We start from the raw sequence: 20634 nt of genomic DNA, 5'->3' as shown, positions 1-20634 counted from the left end.
AAATTCTATGTTCTCTGCTTTCATGAGCTACCTTCTTGCATTTTTATCTGTTCTTACTGTATAAGAATTGAATTAGTGGAGTTTGATTTGTGATTGTCTTGAAGAACCTATTTACTTTTGATCAAGTAGACAAGAATCATATAGTTGCATTCATATATATAGGTTGCATTGCATTACATGAGTTTTACATGTTCCTACTCATTTATTTTATCTCCTTCAACTAAGCATGAGGACATGCTAATGTTTAAGTGTGGGGAGGTTGATAAACCACTATTTTATGGTTTATATTGTGCTTAATTGTATGGTTTTATCAATTCTTTACCCATTTATTCATATGATTGGCATGCATTTATATTTCCTTCCTAAATTATTACATGATTGAATATTTGCTTCCTAAAGACTTTTAATTATGTATTTTAATTCTCCTTCATTCCATTAGATGCTGTGATCTATGTGTTAAGTGTTTCAGGCTTTATGGGGCATGAATGACTTGGAGGTTGGAAAAGAAGCTTGCAAAAATGGAAGGAACACAAGAAATTAAGGAGATGATCAGCGAGAAGTGACGTGAACGCATGGCTCACGTGACCGCACGACATAGAGGAAATCGCAGTGACGCGGACGCATGGCTCACGCGACCGCCCGGATTGGAACTGCACAAATGACGCGGAGACGTGGACGATGCGCACGCGTGGCAAGGCAAAACGCCGAATGACGCGTGCGCATGAATGACGCGATCGCGTGACATGCGTGATTTGCAGAATTTGCAGAATTCGCTGGGGGCAATTTTGGGCCTTGTTTTGACCCAATTTTCAGCCCAGAAAAGCAAACTAGAGCCAAAGAACAAGAAAAAACGAAGGAGAACAATTCATTACAGACAATTCTCAGTTTTAGATCTAGTTTTACTCCTCCCCTAGGATTTTCTCTCTGCACATTCATAGTTCTTAGGATTTATTTTTTACTTTTCGCATTGGGATATTGAGAAGAGTTATTACCTCAGCGAGACTTCGTCATTCTAGTTTGTTTTCTTTACCTGTCTCTTACTCTTCCATGTCCTTTGTTTACTCAAAAATATTATTGGATTATTTTTAGAATTTATTGATACAAGAACTGTTTTTATTTTTAATTGATCCCTTTGACTATTATTTATCATGTCTTTCTATATTTCCCTTTCCTATGTTATGAATTCTATTTTTACAATGAGCGAGTAGTTCCATAACTTGGATGGGAGTTGATTGAAGGGAAGACCTTGAGTTGGAATGCTTAAAAGAAAAATTGCAATTGGGTTTATTGTTGGATTGCCCTCTAGTCACTAACACCAATCTTTTTCAATTGAGCGGATTGGAACTTGTGAATAGAAATAGCTTTCCAACTTGCTTGACTTTCCCTTACCTAGTAAGGGATAACTAAACAGAACGACCCTCAATTATCAATTAATCTTGAGAGTACTCCAACAAGAATAGGGCTTCCGACTAATCTACTCTCAGTCAAGGCTTTTATTTAAAATTACACAAATTCTCTAATTTAATTTCCTGTTATTCAACTCAAACCATTTTTTTGAAAATATCTGATTAATAAAATAGCACACCTTTCTGCAACTCGTTAGGAGACGACCTGGGACTCATACTCCCAGTATTTTAATTTAAATTTTGTGACAACCCTTCTAAATTGATAAGCAGATTTCTGGTTGGTTAAGAACTGTACTTGCAACGTATCTCTTCTAATAATTTCTTAACTCGCCAATTTTCGCCACGTCAATTGCAGATTAGGGTTGGAAACTGGAAAGTGGCTGCAATGCATTCAGAGTTCAGACTTCACTTCACTTCATGCTTTTTTTCAGCGCCAAACGACGTCGTTTCGTTATTTGGGGAGGAGAATCGGTGCCTACTAAAACCCGGCTGGTTTGTCCGGTTCATTGGTTTTTTACAGGGCAGTTTTACAAGTAGACCGGACCGACTAAGTTACCGGTGTCTGGTTAACCCGGTTGAACCGACTGGTCCGGTCCAATTTTCAGAACATTGGTCTAAAGTGTTTCTATATTACAATAACACGAAAAAGAAGGAAGAATTTTTCAATCATGAACAATTAATAATGATAGAAAAATTTTAAAAGAAGAAGACAAAAATTTGAAATAGAAAAAGAAGACATTGCATGTCGTTGGGATTGGGTCTGATGGGAGTCGTGTCTCCGGAACTCTTCCATCCTCTTCGTCGCCTGGGACAAAATTTTCCTAGACTCTCGTTGCACCCAAGAGTTTCTTGCCAACTAGATCTGCCAAAGCAGGGTAGGTGATGTGCATTATTCTATTTTTTTCCTCCCAATTGCTTCCATTCTGATATCACTAACTGCTGCCACCATTCCTACGCTTTCAGTTCTGGGTCACAAGGGATAAATCTTGCGACCGGTGAAGTATTGCAGATCCCCACTACTTTCCAGCAAAATACTGTGGTGTGCAGAGTTATTTTCGGAGACATTTCCAGATCCCCACCATTACCTTTAGTTGAGCTTACAATTTCCAAATGCTATTCCAGATTTCTGACATCGAGGATCTTGAATGCAGAGTTTTTGTTGGTTTATGAAAGAACTAATAAGCAGTGATATACCCAGATTCCACAGTGTATTCTCCTGATTATACATTTTGCTAGGCTATTTCAGATGAAAAAACCCTTTGGATAAGCTCTTGATTTCATTCTCCTATTTCAGTAATCAACTGGCGCACCTAGATAAGTGATTTATCTCAATGGTCATTTATTGAAATTTTAAAAGGTGGATGAACTCCTACCCAAGGGTCTTTTCGTATCTTGACCAAATTGTTTATTGTAATTTGCTACCTAACACCTTCTTTCAAGATCAACCATCCTTCGAGAAGGCTCTGCCATGCCCATGAAGGGCGAACTCTATGTCCTGCCTCTAAAAATAAAGAATATCTGAAATACTTATGTTTGAAAATATGATAGAATAGAAAATTAGGCTTTGTCATTTACTTCCAACCTTGCTTGGGCAACATGGTCAGGTTAAAGGCTTTGAGGTCTTTGAATTCCATTCCTCCCCTCCCCCTTTTTTCTTTTTCTTGTCATAGTATCTCAGCTAATGAAATGCATTTTTCATTCACTTCCCTGTTATCATCTCCAAAACTGCATTAGCATTCTGTTTCCATTAATACTGCCATATTATTGTAGCATCTGAGTCAAATTACAGCAATTGTGATGTGAGGCTTTACAGAATAATAGTAAATCATCTGCAAAAAGGTGTTAATAGGTGGACATCTACTATTCAGCCAAAGTCCCTGAAAAAGGTTATTTGTTCTTTCTTGTGGTGCAAAAAAGATAAATCCTATGCACAAATGAGAAAAAGATAAATCCCCTGCTTGGTTTGAAAAAATAAGTTGGTGTTCCATCCACAATAATAGAATAAGATAGAGTAGATAAACAAGCCTTCATCCAATTAATCCACTTTATAAAACCTGAATTTGGTCATCATGAACCAAATAAAGTTCCGTTCTACCCTTTCATATGCCTTACTCATGTCCACCTTTAGGGCCATATAACTTCCCCCATAGGATTTATTCTTAAGAAAATGCATGCATTCATGAGAAATAAGAATATTGTCACTTCTACCACAAATAAATACGCTTTGATTCTCACTAATCAATAAATCCATAAATGGTTGTAAGCGATGAACTAATATCTTTGAAATAATTTTGTAAAATACTATACTGAGACTAATAGGCCAAATATGGTGCATTGAGGTGACATTAGGCACTTTAGGAACCAGACAGATCTGTGTATGATTAAAGTCTTTTAGGATACTACTCCTCCAGAAAAAACTCTTCACAGTTCTAATGACATCTTTTTTAATATAATTCCAGTAAAATTGATAAAATTTTGCTGTGAAATCATCTTTTTCTATAAATGCCTCTGCATTAATAGAAAACACTGACCTCTTGATATCTTCCCTCGATACGGGTTTGATGAGGTTTTTGGTTATGTTCAAATTCAATTTCGGTCTCAAGTCATCTAGGAACCTAGATGGGTCTTTAGGTTTGCTGCTGCAAAATAACTCCTCAAAGAATCTCTAGGCCCTCGTAGCAATATCTTCTGGGGTGTTGCACCAATTACCCTCCTTATCCTCTAGTTTCCAAATCTTGTTTCTCCTATTCTGAGCATGGCTTTTGGTATGAAAAAATCTGGTATACTGATCCTCTCATTTCAACCAGTTAATCCGAGATTTTTCTTTCAAATAACGCTCTTCTAGAACATAGAAACCAGCTAGCTCATCTTCCATCTGTATGATGACATCTTTATCAGCTGTAACCGGATCAAATTGTGAACTGTTAATTTAGATTCTAGCTCACAAATTGTCTTCTTAGAGTTGCTCCTACCTGTTAATTGTCATTTCACTATTCGTGCCTACATCTTTTTAGGTTCTGGTAAAGCTAAAACATAGGCGAACTGGATACTGAGATCAACTAACTCTCCTTTACTATAATCAACTTCCTCCACGCCACACCACTTATCCTGAAATCTGAATCATCATTTTCCTTTAGTTACATTCAGATCAGTGCATAGTAATAGAGGTTTGTGGTCTGATCCCCTATCATCCAAGTTAAACATTGAGGCCGAAAGGTATTCCTCATGTGGTTTTGTTGAGATGAGCCATCTATCTAGTTGCTCCCTAATAGTCCGCTCATCCCTGTTTCACCATGTAAAACTATCAGCAATGTATCCCATATCCATTAAGTGCCCTCTATTAAGAAACGCACAAAAAGATTGGATTGATTGTGGTGTTTTGTCCCTTCCCCCTTGTTTCTCCTGGTTAGAGAAGATAGCGTTAAAATCTCCAATAATTATATATCTTTCATCCAGTGTTTCTAAGAGATTGAGTAGTACCTCATATTTTGAATCTGATCTGAACTATGTCAATGCACTGAAAGTACCTTCCATGTTAATTGTTTCTCTAGATCCTTCCACGAAAAGACAATATAAAATTCTTCCCCCTTCATCACTTCCACCTTCACTCATTCCTTCCAAGCTAACGCCAATCCATCCGCTGTACCCACCTAATCTACCAAGAACCAGTCCTCATACCCAAATTCATGTAACTGTCTTTTCATATAAGAGGATTGTTACTTCATTTCACAGAGAAACAAGACCTCTGGAGAATGGGAACCTTTGATCCTTTTGATGTTATGAACCACCAGAGGTTTTCCCAAACCCCAGGAGTTTTACGCTAACATCTTTATGGCATTCGGGGTCCTTCTTATGAGATGGCACCTTAAAGCCTGATGAATCCATATTTTATGATATATTTTGGTTTGATTTGAGTGGATTTCATCACATAAACCCACATTTATTCATCTAAATAGCATGCTTTTGAGATTTCTTCCTAAATTATGCTTGAGAGTGAAAACATGCTCTTTTGTGCTTAATTTAGTCAATTTTAATTCACTTTAATCGCATGTGGTGCCTTGATGTATTTGTTAAGTGATTTTAGGTTTTCATGGCAAGTATGGGTTGAAGAAGTGAAGAAAGAGCATCCAAAAGGGGAGAAATCATGAAGGAAATAAGATTTGGAAAGCTGCCAACCCTGAACTCTCTGTACTAAATTGGTCATAACTTGAGCTACAGAGGTCCAAATGAGGCGGTTCCAGCGGCATTGAAAAGCTAACGTCCGGGGCTTCAATTTGGTATATAATTTGTTATAATGGATATAAGATTACCTATGCATACGCACAGGTACTTGTGCGTCTGCATAGATCAATTTTCAGCATGTGTGCGGACGCACGCGTCTGTGCGGCTGCACAGGTCCCTGCACGTGAGCTCCTTAATGCAAATCACTGGGGGTAAATTTTGGGCCTCCAAAATCCAATCCAACTCATTTTCTGAAGCTATTTAAGGCCAAAGTGAAGAGGAATGAAGGGGGCAATTAGGTTTAGTTTCTATTATGTTTTCTCTTAGTTTCTAGAGAGAGAAGCTCCCCCTCTCTCTCTAGAATTAGGGTTTTATTAGTTAATTTTCTTTTAATTTCTGCTTTTAATTCTTATTCTAGTGTAGTTTCATTTATGTTTCTATGTTCCTCTATCTTGTTCTTCTTCATTTCTCTTATTATTTCCTTTATTTTGTCATTTTTATGCATTTGGATACTCTTTGTTACTTTAATTCCAATTAATTCAAATTTATGTTTCCATGTCATTTATTGCTTTCTTTAGTTGTTATTGTCATTTTCTTGCTTTTGGTATTTTAGCATTTATTTTATTATATTTTAATATTATTTTATTCTCATACACACCAAGTGTTTGATAAAATACTTGGCTTAGTTTTTACATAGTTTTTCCTCACTCTTGGCTTGAAATTGTTAACTTTGGTGTTCCTTGAGTTATTGATGTCCATTCTTAATTGATACATTAGAGTAGTTAGTTGATTTGGTTTCCCTTAATTGGTTTGGTTTCCATTAATGCTAGTCTTTCACTAAGTTAATTAGTGAGTTGACTAGGACTTATAGATTGAGATCAATTGTGGCTTTTTGACTAATTCTCAAGGAGGATTGACTAATTTGGATTGATTCCATACAATTGCCATGTTTGTGGTCCGCAACTAGGATAGGAAACCTAGATTACCCAATTCTTGCCAAGAGTTGCCATTTACATTCCTTGCATGTTCATTTACTTTCTTGCTATTTACATTTCTTGCTCTCTTGCTTTTATTCCCAAATCTCCATGCTCTCTCTCATAGCCAATCATATGACATTTCATTGCAACTCCTAGGGAAGATGACCCGGGAGCTAAATACTCTCGGTTTATATTTTGTATTGTGACATTTAATATTTGATTGTGAGAATTCATTGTTGGTTTGGACTATGCTACCAACGAATTGATTCTTGTCTTTGATCGATTCCAAACCAAGCAATAATTTTCATTTATCAAAGCCCTTCAGCTGAAAGTTTTAGTAGAATACATTAAAACTTCTTGTACACCCTCATCTTCTTAGGGATCCGCACTCTTTTTAGCTTCAAGTAATTGGCTTATATTCTCCCTCACCTCCTTCTTCCTTGCCAAGTGTTTAATTTTTTGTTTTTTGTTACCTGTTTTAACACTTTCCACCAAGCTGCCAGATCAGCACTTCCATTCCTCCTGACACCTGATTGTTTGCTACTCTAGGAGCTATGAACCGGTTGGTGGAGATATGAGGAGAGTAGTTTAGTAGGTTTTGGTAAGGTAATGTAAGATAATTTTGGGTTGTGTTGGGGGTTGGTTTATTATGATTGATAGTTTGATTAGTAATAGTATATGTGTAAGATGTTTAGGGGTATGATGATGGTCGTGGAGAGTAATTTGGGCTTATACTGGGGCTATTGGTTTATAGTTACTAATATGATTTTTTGAGGTATTATCTACTAGTGCTTGCTGGGTTGGAAGCTGAGATGATTTGTTTTTTTATTTTTGATTTAGTGTTGTGGATTTATGATTGGTTTGGTCAAAGATTGAGTCTTTGACAGAGAAATTAGAATTTTTTTTAAAATACTTACGGGTGTAGGTCTAGGATATGAGTGAGTAAATTCGGTCTCCTTTTTGTGAAGGTTGGCGTTTGCATTTTCTTTCTGTTCTTCCACTTTCCATCCAAGTTGATTTGCTTTCAGCTCCTTACTCCATCTCTCCTCCACCTCCTGCTGGTTGGCAGATTTCTTCAAGTAGGCACTACAATTCCTTGCTTCATGTCTAATGTATCCATAGAATCTACAATATAATCCCAGTTTCTCATACTTTAACTGAATCTCGAACAATGCATTTTCTAGGCTAGCCACTTTTATTGTTTGTCACAGTATTTTTGTCACGTCCAAATCCACCCTTATTTTCATAATTCTTTCCTCTTTACTCTTTATAGAAAATACCCCATCCTTTATCACCTCTCCTAATCTCTGATTGATCCTCCGGGATGCAGTCTTAGTTTTACAAAATTTTGGCATATCCCACAATTGTATCCATATTGGAATTCTTGTAAAATCCTCCTCTTCCACTCACATTTCGGTTTCCATCTTCTCAAATGGATCATATACTGTTTAAACAGCTATGGTGAACGTTTCTCCACCCTTATGACATCTGCTTCATTAGCAAAGAAAAATTGGAAGATATCCTCACCGTCCATTTTCATTTTGAATCCCTCAGGATGATTCCAAATCGCAAAAAAGGCTCATTCCATTGTACCTCCACTAAATCCTCTATCCGCCATTAGTCTTCCAACTAGGTTTTTTAAGCATGTTTCTAAACCTTCTCGCATGTCCTCCACATGTAACGACATAATCTTCTCCCCTTCTCCAACCAAGTATGGGTTTTGAGTGACCCTAATGATGAGCGGATATTTTATACGCTTTTTGGCATTATTTTCGTATAGTTTTTAGTATGTTTTGTTTAAGTTTTATTATGTTTTCATAGGTTATAGAGCAAAATTCACATTTTTGGATTTTACTGAGTTTGTGTGTTTTATGGTGATTTCAAATATTTTTCTAGCTGAAATTGAGGAGCTTGAGTAGAAGTCTGATTCAGAAGCAGAGAAAAGACTATAGATACTGTCAGGATCTGACCTCCTTGCACTCGAAGGACCTTTTCTGGAGCTATAGAAGTCCAAATTGCGCGCTCTCAACGGCTGTGGAAGGCTAACATCCAGGGCTTTCCAGAAATAAAGAATAGTCCATATTTTGTTCCGAAAATGAAGGACCAAAACTGGCATTCAATGCCAGCCACCAGCCCCAGTCCTGGCGTCCAGCGCCCAGAAGGGAGCAAATGGAGTTCAATGCCCAAAACGGGGTCCCTAGCCAGCGTTCAACGCCCCCAAGGGACATTATCACGTGGGAAACACTTAAGCTCAGCACAAACACTTACCAAGTGGGCCTCAGAAATGGATTTTCGCACTATCAACTTAGTTTATCTTATTTTTGTAATCCTTAGTCATTAGACTAGTATATATAGGAGAAGATCACCCATGTTTAGGATCTTCTTCCTCCCCTATTCGAATGCTTTACTACTTTTGTACAGTATGAGTCACTAACCTCCTAGGTTAAGGTTAGGAGCTATGCTGAGTTTTATGGATTAATAAAAGTACTACTGTTCTATTTTAATTCATGTTTGATTCTCTCTTAAGATGTATCTTCGTTCATCAACCTTATGAATGAGTTGAACCATCACAATTTATCTCTATTCTACATGGGTTCAGTGAGCGTCCTGCATCGGATATTACTGAACTACTAGCTTGAGGATACGTCTCTAAGACGGCTAATCCACGACATTTTTGGGGACTTCTCAAGACATCAGTTCAGCCAAGGTATTGGGAGATTAGGGTCTTTGTGGTAAAGGTTAGAACCAAGGAGTAGCATTCTCTGATCCGGAAGATTCGACCTTGTCTGTGGCGTTTTGAGTAGGATCACCAAGGGGATGAACTGTAGGAGCTTCACCCTCATTCATACTGGATGTGCACTAAACCTGGTGTTCAGCCTAGAGGAAGATTGGCGGCCTCTCAACCGGTGTTGATCACATATAGCCTGCTATAGAAGAAATCATTCACAGTTGGAGTAGACAGTAAGAAATGATTGATCCAGAAGAACAAAACATCTCCGTGGCCTTAACCATCTTCTTATCATTAAATTCACAACCACCGAGTAACGTTATCTTTATTTTACTTTTATGTGCTTAAACAACTAAACAACTTTTCTATCCACCTAACTAAGATTTACAAGATAACCACTGTTTGATCCAAGCTGACAATCCTCGTGGGATCGACCCTGACTCACCTCAAGTATTACTTGGACGACCCGGTGCACTTGCTGGTTCAGTTGTGCGAAGTTAAATTCCGCGCACCAAGTTTTTGGTGCCGTTGCCGGGTATTGTTTGGTTTGAACAAACTAACGGATTATCTTGTTTCTTAAATTAGGTATTCTTTATGGTTTATTTGCTCTTTTGTTTGTGTCTTTTGTTTTCTTTTCAAAAATTTTCTTAAAACCTTTTCTGTTCTTGGCTATGTCTTTCATTTTGATTTTCTTTCTTTGAGTCTTACCTATTTTTTGTTTTCTTTTTCAAAATCTGTTCTTTTCTTTAGTAATCTTTGTCTTTTTTTTTAGTCTTGTATCAATTTTTAAGTTTGTTGTCCCCTCTGTTTTTATCTTTTTCTTTAAATTTTTGAAGGTGTTCTTATTTTCCCTTCTTCATATTCGAATTGTTCTTAGTGAATTTTCTTGGTTGATTTTAAAAATTGAGTTTGGTGTCTTTTAGTTGTTTCTCCTCTAATTTTCAAAAATTAGTGTCATTAGATCTTAAAATTTTTAAGTTTGGTGTCACTTTGTGTTTTTCTTTTCTTAAATTTTTGAAAAGTGTTCTTGAGTGTTCCTCCTTGTATTCGAATTGTTCTTGTTATTTTTCTTGGTTTGATCTTAAAATTTTTAAGTTTGGTGTCTTTTCGTGTTTTTACTCCAAAATTTTCGAAATTTATAGCCTTCAATTTCAAAAATTTTTAAGTTTGGTGTCTTTTAGTGTTTGTCTTTTTAATTTTTCAAATTTCAAAAATTAAAAAATTTCAAATTTTAAGCTTTCTTGTTAGATTTTCAAATCTTTTCCTTTAATTGTGATTCTATCTTATCTTATCTTGCTTTTAAAATTTTAAAAATCAAATCTTTTTCAAAATATTTATCTTATCTTTTTATCTTTCTTAAAATCTCAAAAAAAAATCTTATCTTTCTTTTAAATTTTAAAATAAAATCTTTTCAAAAATAAAATCTTTTTCAATTCTCTATCTTATCTTATTTTAAATTCAAATTTTAAAATTCAATTTTCAAAATTTTATCTTATCCTAATTCAAATTTAAATTTTCAAAATCAAATCTTTTTCAAAATTCAAATTTCAATCTTATCTTTTCAAATCTTTTTCAAAATTCAAATTTAAATCTTATCTTTGTCAAAATCTTTAAATTTTAAATTCGTATCTTTCTAAATCTTTACTATCTTTTAAATTTGATTTTCAAAATCTTTAAACTTTAAATCCTATCTTTCTTAATATTTTTAAATCTTTATGATAAACCACTATTTTATAATTTATCTTGTGCTCAATTGAGTGGTTTTTATCAATTTTTCACCCACTTATTCATATAATTTGCATGGTTTTACAATTCATTCCTTATTCTATGATATGTGTGAAAACATGTTTCTTATGCCTTAAAATTGTTAATTTTATTTATCCTTTATTACCATTCGATGCCGTGATCTGTGCGTTGAGTATTCTCATGCTTTATAGGGCAGGAATGGCTTAGAGGACAGAAAGGAAACATGCAAAAGTGGAAGGAATGTGCAAAATGAAGTTTTGAAGGAAATGACAGCGACGTGCGTGCATGGACGACGCGGACGCATGCCTAGCGCAAAGCACAAGCGACGCGTACGCGTGACAAGGAAAATTTTCAAATGACACGCACGCATGACCTACGCGTACGCGTGATAGACGCCACGTGCAGAAAGTTACAGAATTCACCCCCAGCAATTTCTGGGTCCTTTTTCGGCCCAAATCCAAGCCCAAAAACACATAATAGAGGCTGGAGAATGAGAGAATCATATCATTCATCAATCATTCATTCACAAGGGACAAATTTAGGTTTCAGGTGTAGTTTTCTAAAGTGGAAGGCTCTCTCCTCTCTCTTAGGTTTTAGGATTTAGGATTTCTCTTAGTTTATGGTTCATTCCTTCTCAATTCCATGTTCAATGTTCCTTTAATTTATGTTATCTTCTACTTTTATTTATTTTATTATTTGAGTTTGTTTATTTTCTCAATATTGGTTTATGGATTCCTATGTTTAATTTGATTTTCTATTTAATATAATTCGAGGTATTTCAGATTTATGATTGCTTTCTTCATTTCATGTTATTGATGCTTTTAATTTAATTTAGATTTTTTCTCCTTTTTCTTTAGTTAAGTAATTGGTGACACTTGAGTTATCAAACTCAGTTGTTGATTGAAAATTGGAATTTGCTAATTGATTTGGATCCCTCTAAAGCTAGTCTTTCCATAGGAGTTGACTAGGACTTGAGGAATCAAATTGATTAGTCCACTTGACTTTCCTTTATTTAGTAAAGGTTAACTAAGTGGGAGCAACAAACAATTCTCATCAAACTTGATAAGGATAACTAGGATGGGATTTTCAGTTCTCATACCTTGCAATGGTTTTCATGATAATTAATTTACTTTCTTGCCAATTTATTTCCTTGTTCCCTATTTCAAAAACCCAAAAAGATACTTTTCCATAACCAATAATAAATCATACCTCCCTGCAATTCCTTGAGAGATGACCTGAGGTTTAAATACTTCGGTTATAAATTTTGTTGGATTTTGCTACTTGTGACAACCAAAACTTTTGCACAAAAGGATTTCTTGTTAGTCTAGAAGCTATACTTGCAACGAGAACTTAATTGTGAAAATTCCAGACCGCACGAGAGTTCTGTTCGTTCAAAAATGGCACCGTTGCCGGGGAGTTGCAATTGTGTGCGTTATTATTGGTTATTATAAATATTTTCTTTTGCTTGTTTATTTTTTTTGTTTTTGTTTTTTAATTTTTATTAGCTACTATGAGTTCTCACCCCTTTGGCTTTAAGTTTGGTTCCAATGTTGTTGTAAGGAATGGAAGTTATAACAGGAACATGCATCAAGGTCAAAACAATCAAAGATGGAAGGAGCCACGAGGATCTGATCAACCCTTTTGACAATAACACTTTCCAAAGTACCATGGACACGACCATTCTACGATGCATGCCAGGACAATAGTTATGGTGGACCTTTTCATGACAACTAACCCCCACCAAACTACTATGGTCAAGAGCCATTCTGAGGTGCGTACCAAGATGATAGATATGGTGGACCACCTTGTAGTTACCAACAAGCCCCATCATATGCCTATGAACCACCTCCTCAACATAGCTTTGAACCACCATACTCACAAGCCACCTACAACCATTCACCTCCATATGACCCTAACTCTTACCCACCCCAATTCCAATCCAATTACCCCCCAAGAACCACCACTTCCATATCCACCATGTCCATATCCATCGACCCAAGAATCACAGGATCGTCTTAATGAAACAGTAGATCAATTTCTTACAACTCTTCATCAATTGGAGTAAGCGATAAATCGATTGGCCCCAAGTACAAGGAGACAATAAAAGCTCTGGTGGATAGTAAGGAGCATGACTTTGTATTGGAACAAGTGAAGGAAGCCGAGATCATCAAAGAAGAAGAATTAGTTGAAGACTTATGAGACGCTGAACCTCCATGGGAATCAAGAGTCGTAGAGAATTCCGCCAAGAAATCTGCAATTGATGCTAAGGAGGATAGTGCACAACCCCCAAAGCATGTACCTTATGAAGAACTGGATGGAACAGATCAAGAAGCAAGTTTCCTTGGTAATGATTATCGTGAACCAAGCTCTCCTAATGATGAACTTGCATCTGCAATTGAATTCTTTGAGATTGAAGAATCTTCTTCAAGTGAGTACGAAGATGATGTGGAGGTAGACTTTTCTCAACCTCCAACTTATGATTTGAGTGATGAGGAAGAAATCGAAGACTTTGATTAAGACGTAGTTGCAGTTGAAGAGGTTTGTAAGGAAGTGGAAGAATTCACAGAAAACTACAAGGGAGTGGAGCTTGAAAAACCACTGGAAATACCTCTCCCAAGGCCATTACCACCCAATACAAACTTTAAGTGGGTAAAATCCTTAGCCTTTATCTTTACCTTTCCACTTGAATATGGTTTGCTTGAAACCGATGGCCAGCTTAGAGCTCTTTGTGGCTTTAAGAGTAAGAGGAAGATGGTTAGTAATAGAAGTTGGTATCCAAGGTTCAATACAGTTCCACGCTCCAAATGGAAGTGCAAGGATTGGTATAGAGCTCAATTGTATAGGTCTAGGAAGCTGTTTGGATGCTTCAGTGAGATTTCGGATTGCATACCGCCCGGATGGAATAATGTAGATAAAAGCAAAGACGGGTACAAAAGCAAGGTTTGGGATCTTGGAATTCATTCTGATAATTAACACTCCTGGAGCCTAAACACCTACTTTAACTTGCTCGAAGGCTTTACGTGCCTATTTTGGGACATCAGAGGCTATTGGAATTGCAAATGTTGGTGGAGATTTCTGGATGAGTTCAAGCACAAGCCACCATAACAAGGAGCTCATTAAATATCCAACTTAAGGACTTTAATCAAAAGTGCTAGGTGGGAGTGATGAGAGAACTTTTGCGTGGTCTAGAAATTTGCAGATAAATCCTCGTTGCAAGTATAGTTTCTAAAACTTCAAAAGTCCTTTCATACAAAAGTTTTGGTTGTCGCAAGTAACAAACCCCTAAATAAATTGATAACCGAAGTATTCAAACCTCGGGTCATCTTCTCAAGGAACTGCAGGGAAGTATGTTCTTATTATTGGTTATGGATATTGTAAATTGGGGTTTTGAGAATGAGGAGTGAATAGTTTAATTAGCGAATAAAGTAAATGAAGAACAAGCAATTTAAATGGCAAGTAAAATAAATAAATGACTGTAAATAAACTTTTGGCAAGGTATGAGAAACTAGAGGTCCTATCCTGGCTATCCTTATCAATGATGATGAGAAATGAATCTTAATTCCGCTTTGTTAACCTTTACTAAGATAAAGGAAGGTCAAGGGATTAATTGGATTGATCTTCGGATCCTATTTTATTTTCTAAGAAAAGATTGGGATTCTTGAAGCTCAATTCAATTAACAAAGATAACAATTATCAAGCATGTTTGAGTTTGATAACTTCTGAGTTACTGATTTCTTAACCAAAACCAAAAGGAGAAAAGTAAATCTACTGGAATAAGAATGTCTTCAGATTGGGGATAATTGTAACTAATAAATAAAAGAAAGCAATATTAACTGAAATACCTCAAATAACATTAATCCAAAATAATAATCTGCAACATGGAAGAATTCATAAATTAAATTACAAAAGTAAATAATCAACTAAAGTAGTGAATAAAAGTAAAAGAGAAGCTTGAAGTAAAGGAACATTAAACCTGGGATCGAGAGTTACTCCCGAATTAAGAGAAATCCTAAATCCTAATCCTAAGAGAGAGGAGAGAACCTCTCTCCAAACTAAATCTAACTCATGAAAACTAAACTAAAGTCGTCTCTCTATGAATGGATGAATTCCCTCACTTCATAACCTCTGGTCTATGCCTTCTGGACTTGGATTTGGGGTAAAAAGGGCTTCAGAAATCGCTGGGAGCATTTTCTGCAATTTCCGGTGCATGGCCTCTGTCACGCGTCCGCGTCATTCGGAGCTTTTCTTGTCACGCGGTCGCGTCAGTCATGCGACCGCGTCATATGTGTTTTGCTTAAGGCGCGCGGTCGCGTCAGTCATGCAGCAGCGTCGCTGTTGATTCGCGCTTGGCATGCATCCGCGTCGCCCATGCGATCGCATGGATGCCAGTTTCTTTAGAAACTCCATTTTGTGCTTTCCTTCCATTTTTGTATGTTTTCTTTCCATCCTTTAAGTCATTCCTACCTTAGAAGATCTGAAACTACTCAAAACACTAGTCACGGCATCGAATGGAATTAAAGGTAATTAAAATAATTAGTTTTAAAGCATAGGAGACATGTTTTTCACATACATCCCATAATGAGGAAGGGAAAGTAAAACTATGCAATTAATATGAATAAGTGGGTGAAGGATTAAATAAATCACTCAAACTAAGCCCAAAATATATCATAAAATATGGGTTTATCAACCTCCCCACACTTAAACAATAGCATGTCCTCATGGTAAATCCAAGGTGAAACGTAAGGTTAAAGTGATGGAATGTCATGTAATGCAATCTAATCTAAATGCAACTACCTAAATGAATGATGCATCATGCAATTCTAATTTTTATTCACTTGTATATAAAGCTTGCATGTAGTTAAACTAATTCACATTCTCAAGGAGTCATGTATATATATAGCCAAACCTTAGATAGTGATAAAGTGCCTTTACAATTGAAATGGGAGAGAAAAGCATTTTATAAACTTTGCAAGACAATTAATAATTTAAACAGAGATAAATGTTAATGAGCTATTGAACCCTCACTGGATTTTGTGTTTACTCTCTAATCACTCAGTGTTTATTGGGTTAATCACTCTATTCTTCTTTTTTATTCTTACTTTCTATAACTTTGTTCTTCATCTAACCAATCAACAATCATAGAATATAGTCATACCAAAAATCATGAGGTCTTTAAGTAAGGTTGTAATGGGGCCAAGGTAAAGGTAAGGGTATATGTATAAGGCTGAGTGAGCTAATAAGTGAATCCTTAATTAGACTAAGATCTCACCTAACATACATACTTTCTAAATCAAAGCTTCTTTACCTATTTTCCATATTTTCTCACTTTTGATGTTACATGCTCATATCGCAATGTTTATTTTTATCCCATGTGCATTGCTTTATTTCACAATTGGGGAATTCTTTTTGTGTCCCCTTTATTCAAATACTGAAAAATAAAATCTTCTTTCTTTTTCTTTTTTTTTATTGCACATGGTAATTCAATTATTTTGATTTCACATGAGCATGCTTCCCAAATATTCTTATTTTGACTTATTTTAATTCTTTTCTACCCTTTTGTTTTTATCATCCATGTTCCCAATAGGTTTTTCCGCATTTAAACTATACATAATTTTCTATCTTAAGCTAACCAAGGATTCAACTTGGGAATTTATTTTGTTTTTCTGCTTAAGGCTAGTAATGTGGCTAATAGAATAAAAGAGGATTCAAAGGCTCAAGGGGGCTAACAAGGGTTATGTAAAGGGTAGGATATTTTGGGATAAGTGAGCTAAAATCAAATAATGGCCTCAATCACTCTCTTGGTATGTATTTCTAATCTATAATCGGACATATAGATTAAAACAAAGTAAAGAATACCAGAATATAAAAGAAGGACGGAATACACAGGAATAAAAATTATGGTTTGAATGTAACCATACAATTAAGCTCAAAACTCACAGGCTATGTGTTCTCTAGCTCAAAAATCATTTATCAATTATGTATGTCATGCAGGTTTAGTTAAAAATTCCCATTATTCTCAATGTAAAACTTAAGGTGGCTTTAAAGTTCTAGTGTTTCTCCTTGATGAAATGTTGTTAACTAACTAACATGTAATGCTATATGTACAAAGTGTGTGGATTATTTTGATTCTGTTAAAGTCTTTAGTTTACTTCCTTTTTCTTTTCAATCTATTCCAAGTTATCTTATGCTAAAAAAGGGTAAACTATACTAATCAATCCACAATTTCTATAACTAATAAGTTAGAATTGCAACTAAACTAAGTGGCTAAAATATGAACTAAAAATGCAAAATGCAGAAATAGAGTATAAATACATGAAAATAGCAATGTATAAGTACTGCAAAATAGAAATAAAAAGAAAAATACAAAAAAATAGCAAAATAAATAAAAAGGGTATGTAGTGGTTCAACAAAAAAAAGAACGTCAGAGATGGCGACCTCCCCACACTTAAAATGTAGCATCGTCCATGATGTGCAGTCAAGCAGGGTGTGAAAGGGTGTCATCACTGGAAGGACGGGTAGCTGGGGTCTCTGAGGTGGTGATCTGAGGGTCTGACTGCTGTAGAGGAGGTGCTGACTAAAGAGGGATCTCAGGGTCTACAGCCTGAATCTGAGGCGGAGCCTCCTGATGGTGTGCTGCCTGCTGGGTGCCTACCTGCTCTGCCTCGCTCTGTGGATGGGTCTCTGCCTCGGGATCATCCACCTCCTCCTCAGATGCCTCGGATGGTGTGTCAGGCTCGGAGGGAATGTCACCAGATCGTATCATCAGCTTCAGGTGCTCATAGCGTCGCTTGTTGCGACGCTCCATCTGGTCAAGCCGTCGAAACAGGTGGTGCACTAGATGATAGATGGGCTCTGGGGCAGGTGGAGGTGCAGTGGTGGTGGCAGGTGTAGCTGTAGAGGAAGAGGGGCCGGCAGATAATGTGGCAGTGTCACCAGGAGCAGTGAGGAATGGAGGTCTGTAGCCCAAGGCCAGAAAGTTCCTGCTGTGCGGGATAATAAAGAGCAGTCAAATAGTTCATATGAATCAAAATTAAAGCTGGACTTACATATAAGGAATATAAACATGAAAATTCAGAGTAAAGAGCAGCATGAAACAAGAAATTATATCATATGAAGAAAACTAACAGCACAGCATCAGGAGAATTGTGAAAATAAAGAAACAAGAAACAAGAACAGTGCAATTAAATAGACCTAAATCCACTAACCACATCCTAGGCTACCTAACATTCTAAAATCCACTACAACATGCATATCTAACTAGCCTAAATATGAACAATAATAGAAAAGAAAAATAGGAACCAACGACGAAAGGATAAAAGGGTGGCGTTTGGCGGAACCTGGTAGGCGAACTAGGGAGAATGGGCAGAAAGGTGGCTGGGGGTGGTGGTGACGGCGTCTGGCGCAGCGGAGAAGGGCGGCACGACGGCGGTGATGCTGTTCGGAGGGCAGGGAGGGAAAGGAGGGGTAATGGGGGTAGGGAGAGAGGGGAAGGGGTGGGTGGCGGATGGGAGGGCGTGGCTAGGTTGGGCCGGCGGTGGTGGGTGGTGGTCGTGGAAGGGGGGCAATGGCATTGGAGGGAGGGAGGAGAAGGAAGAAGAAGAAAGAAGGGGGAAGGAGGAAGGGGGTGGGTGGCGGCGGGTTCTGGGTGGTCGGCGGTGGTCGGCGGTGGCGTGGTGGTGGCTGGGTGGTGATGGTTGGATTGGAGGAGAAGAGAGGGAGAAGAAAGGTTTGGGGGGGCGACTGGTAGGGTTCGCGTGGCTGGGGGGTTATAAATTTGAATCCACGCGGCCGCGTGGGGGACGCGGTCGCGTGGCTAGTGCGAAAAAATTGTGTGACGCGATCGCGTAAATGACGCGATCGCGTGGATGGCAAAAAGAGTAAATGACGCGATCGCCCGGGGCATCCGATCGCGTCGCTGGAATTTGTGCTAAATGCACAAATCTAGCGTCATTTCAGTGCAACTCTCTGTCTCCTTTTGGGGTGTGGTGCAATCCATGCGATGCGATCGCGTCGCTCACGCGATCGCGTGGGATTGGTATTGTGCAAGTGACGCGATCGCATGAGTGACGCAATCGTGTGGGTCAATTGTGCGAAACGCACAATGGCCGCACAATTCTAGCCTAACTTTCTGGACGTTGGATCTTTACGCCGATCTCCAGGTCACGCGGCCGCGTGGATGACTGATGAGCGGATAATTTATACGCTTTTTGGCATTGTTTTTAGTATGTTTTTAGTAGGATCTAGTTACTTTTAGGGATGTTTTCATTAGTTTTTATGTTAAATTCACATTTCTGGACTTTACTATGAGTTTGTGTGTTTTTCTGTGATTTCAGGTATTTTCTGGCTGAAATTGAGGGACTTGAGCAAAAATCAGATTCAGAGGTAGAAGAAGGACTGCTGATGCTGTTGGATTCTGACCTCCCTGTACTCAAAGTGGATTTTCTGGAGCTACAGAACTCAAAATGACGCGCTTCCAATTGCGTTGAAAATTAGACATCCAGAGCTTTCCAGAAATATATAATAGTCCATACTTTGGCCGAGTTTAGACGACGTAAAAGGGCGTTGAACGCCAGTTCTATGCTGCTGTCTGGAGTTAAACGCCAGAAACAAGTCACAAACCAGAGTTGAACGCCAGAAATATGTTACAACCTGGCGTTCAACTCCAGAAAGAGCCTCTACACGTGGAACATTCAACCTCAGCCCAAGCACACACCAAGTGGGCCCCGGAAGTGGATTTATGCATCAATTACTTACTTCTGTAAACCCTAGTAGCTAGTTTATTATAAATAGGACTTTTTACTATTGTATTAGAAATCTTTGGATTATCTTTGGATCTATTGATCACGTTTGGGGGATAGCCACTCGGCCATGCCTACCCTCTATTCACTTATGTATTTTCATACGGTAGAGTTTCTACACTCCATAGATTAAGGTGTGGAGCTTTGCTGTTTCTCAAAGATTAATGCAAAGTACTACTGTTTTTCTATTCAATTCAACTTATTCCGCTTCTAAGATATTCATTCGCACTTCAACCTGAATGTGATGAACGTGACAATCATCATCATTCCCTATGAACGCGTGCCTGATAATCACTTCCGTTCTACCTTAGATTGAATGAGTATCTCTTGGATCTCTTAATCAGAATCTTCGTGGTATAAGCTAGATTGATGGCGGCATTCATGAGAGTCTGGAAAGTCTAAACCTTGTCTGTGGTATTCCGAGTAGGACTCTGGGATTGAATGACTGTGACGAGCTTCAAACTTGCGAGTGCTGGGCATAGTGACAGACGCAAAAGGAGGGTGAATCCTATTCCAGTATGATCGAGAACCTCAGATGATTAGCCATGCCGTGACAAAGCATTTGGACCATTTTCACAAGAGGATGGGATGTAGCCATTGACAACGGTGATGCCCTTACATAAAGCCAGCCATGGAAAGGAGTAAGACTGATTGGATGAAGACAGTAGGAAAGCAGAGGTTCAGAGGAACGAATGCATCTCTATATGCTTATCTGAAATTCTAACCAATGAATTACATAAGTATTTCTATCCTTATTT

This window comes from Arachis hypogaea, chromosome 18 (assembly GCF_003086295.3).
Source record: "Arachis hypogaea cultivar Tifrunner chromosome 18, arahy.Tifrunner.gnm2.J5K5, whole genome shotgun sequence".
NCBI lineage: Eukaryota > Viridiplantae > Streptophyta > Magnoliopsida > Fabales > Fabaceae > Arachis > Arachis hypogaea.
This window is presented reverse-complemented; position numbering follows the sequence as displayed.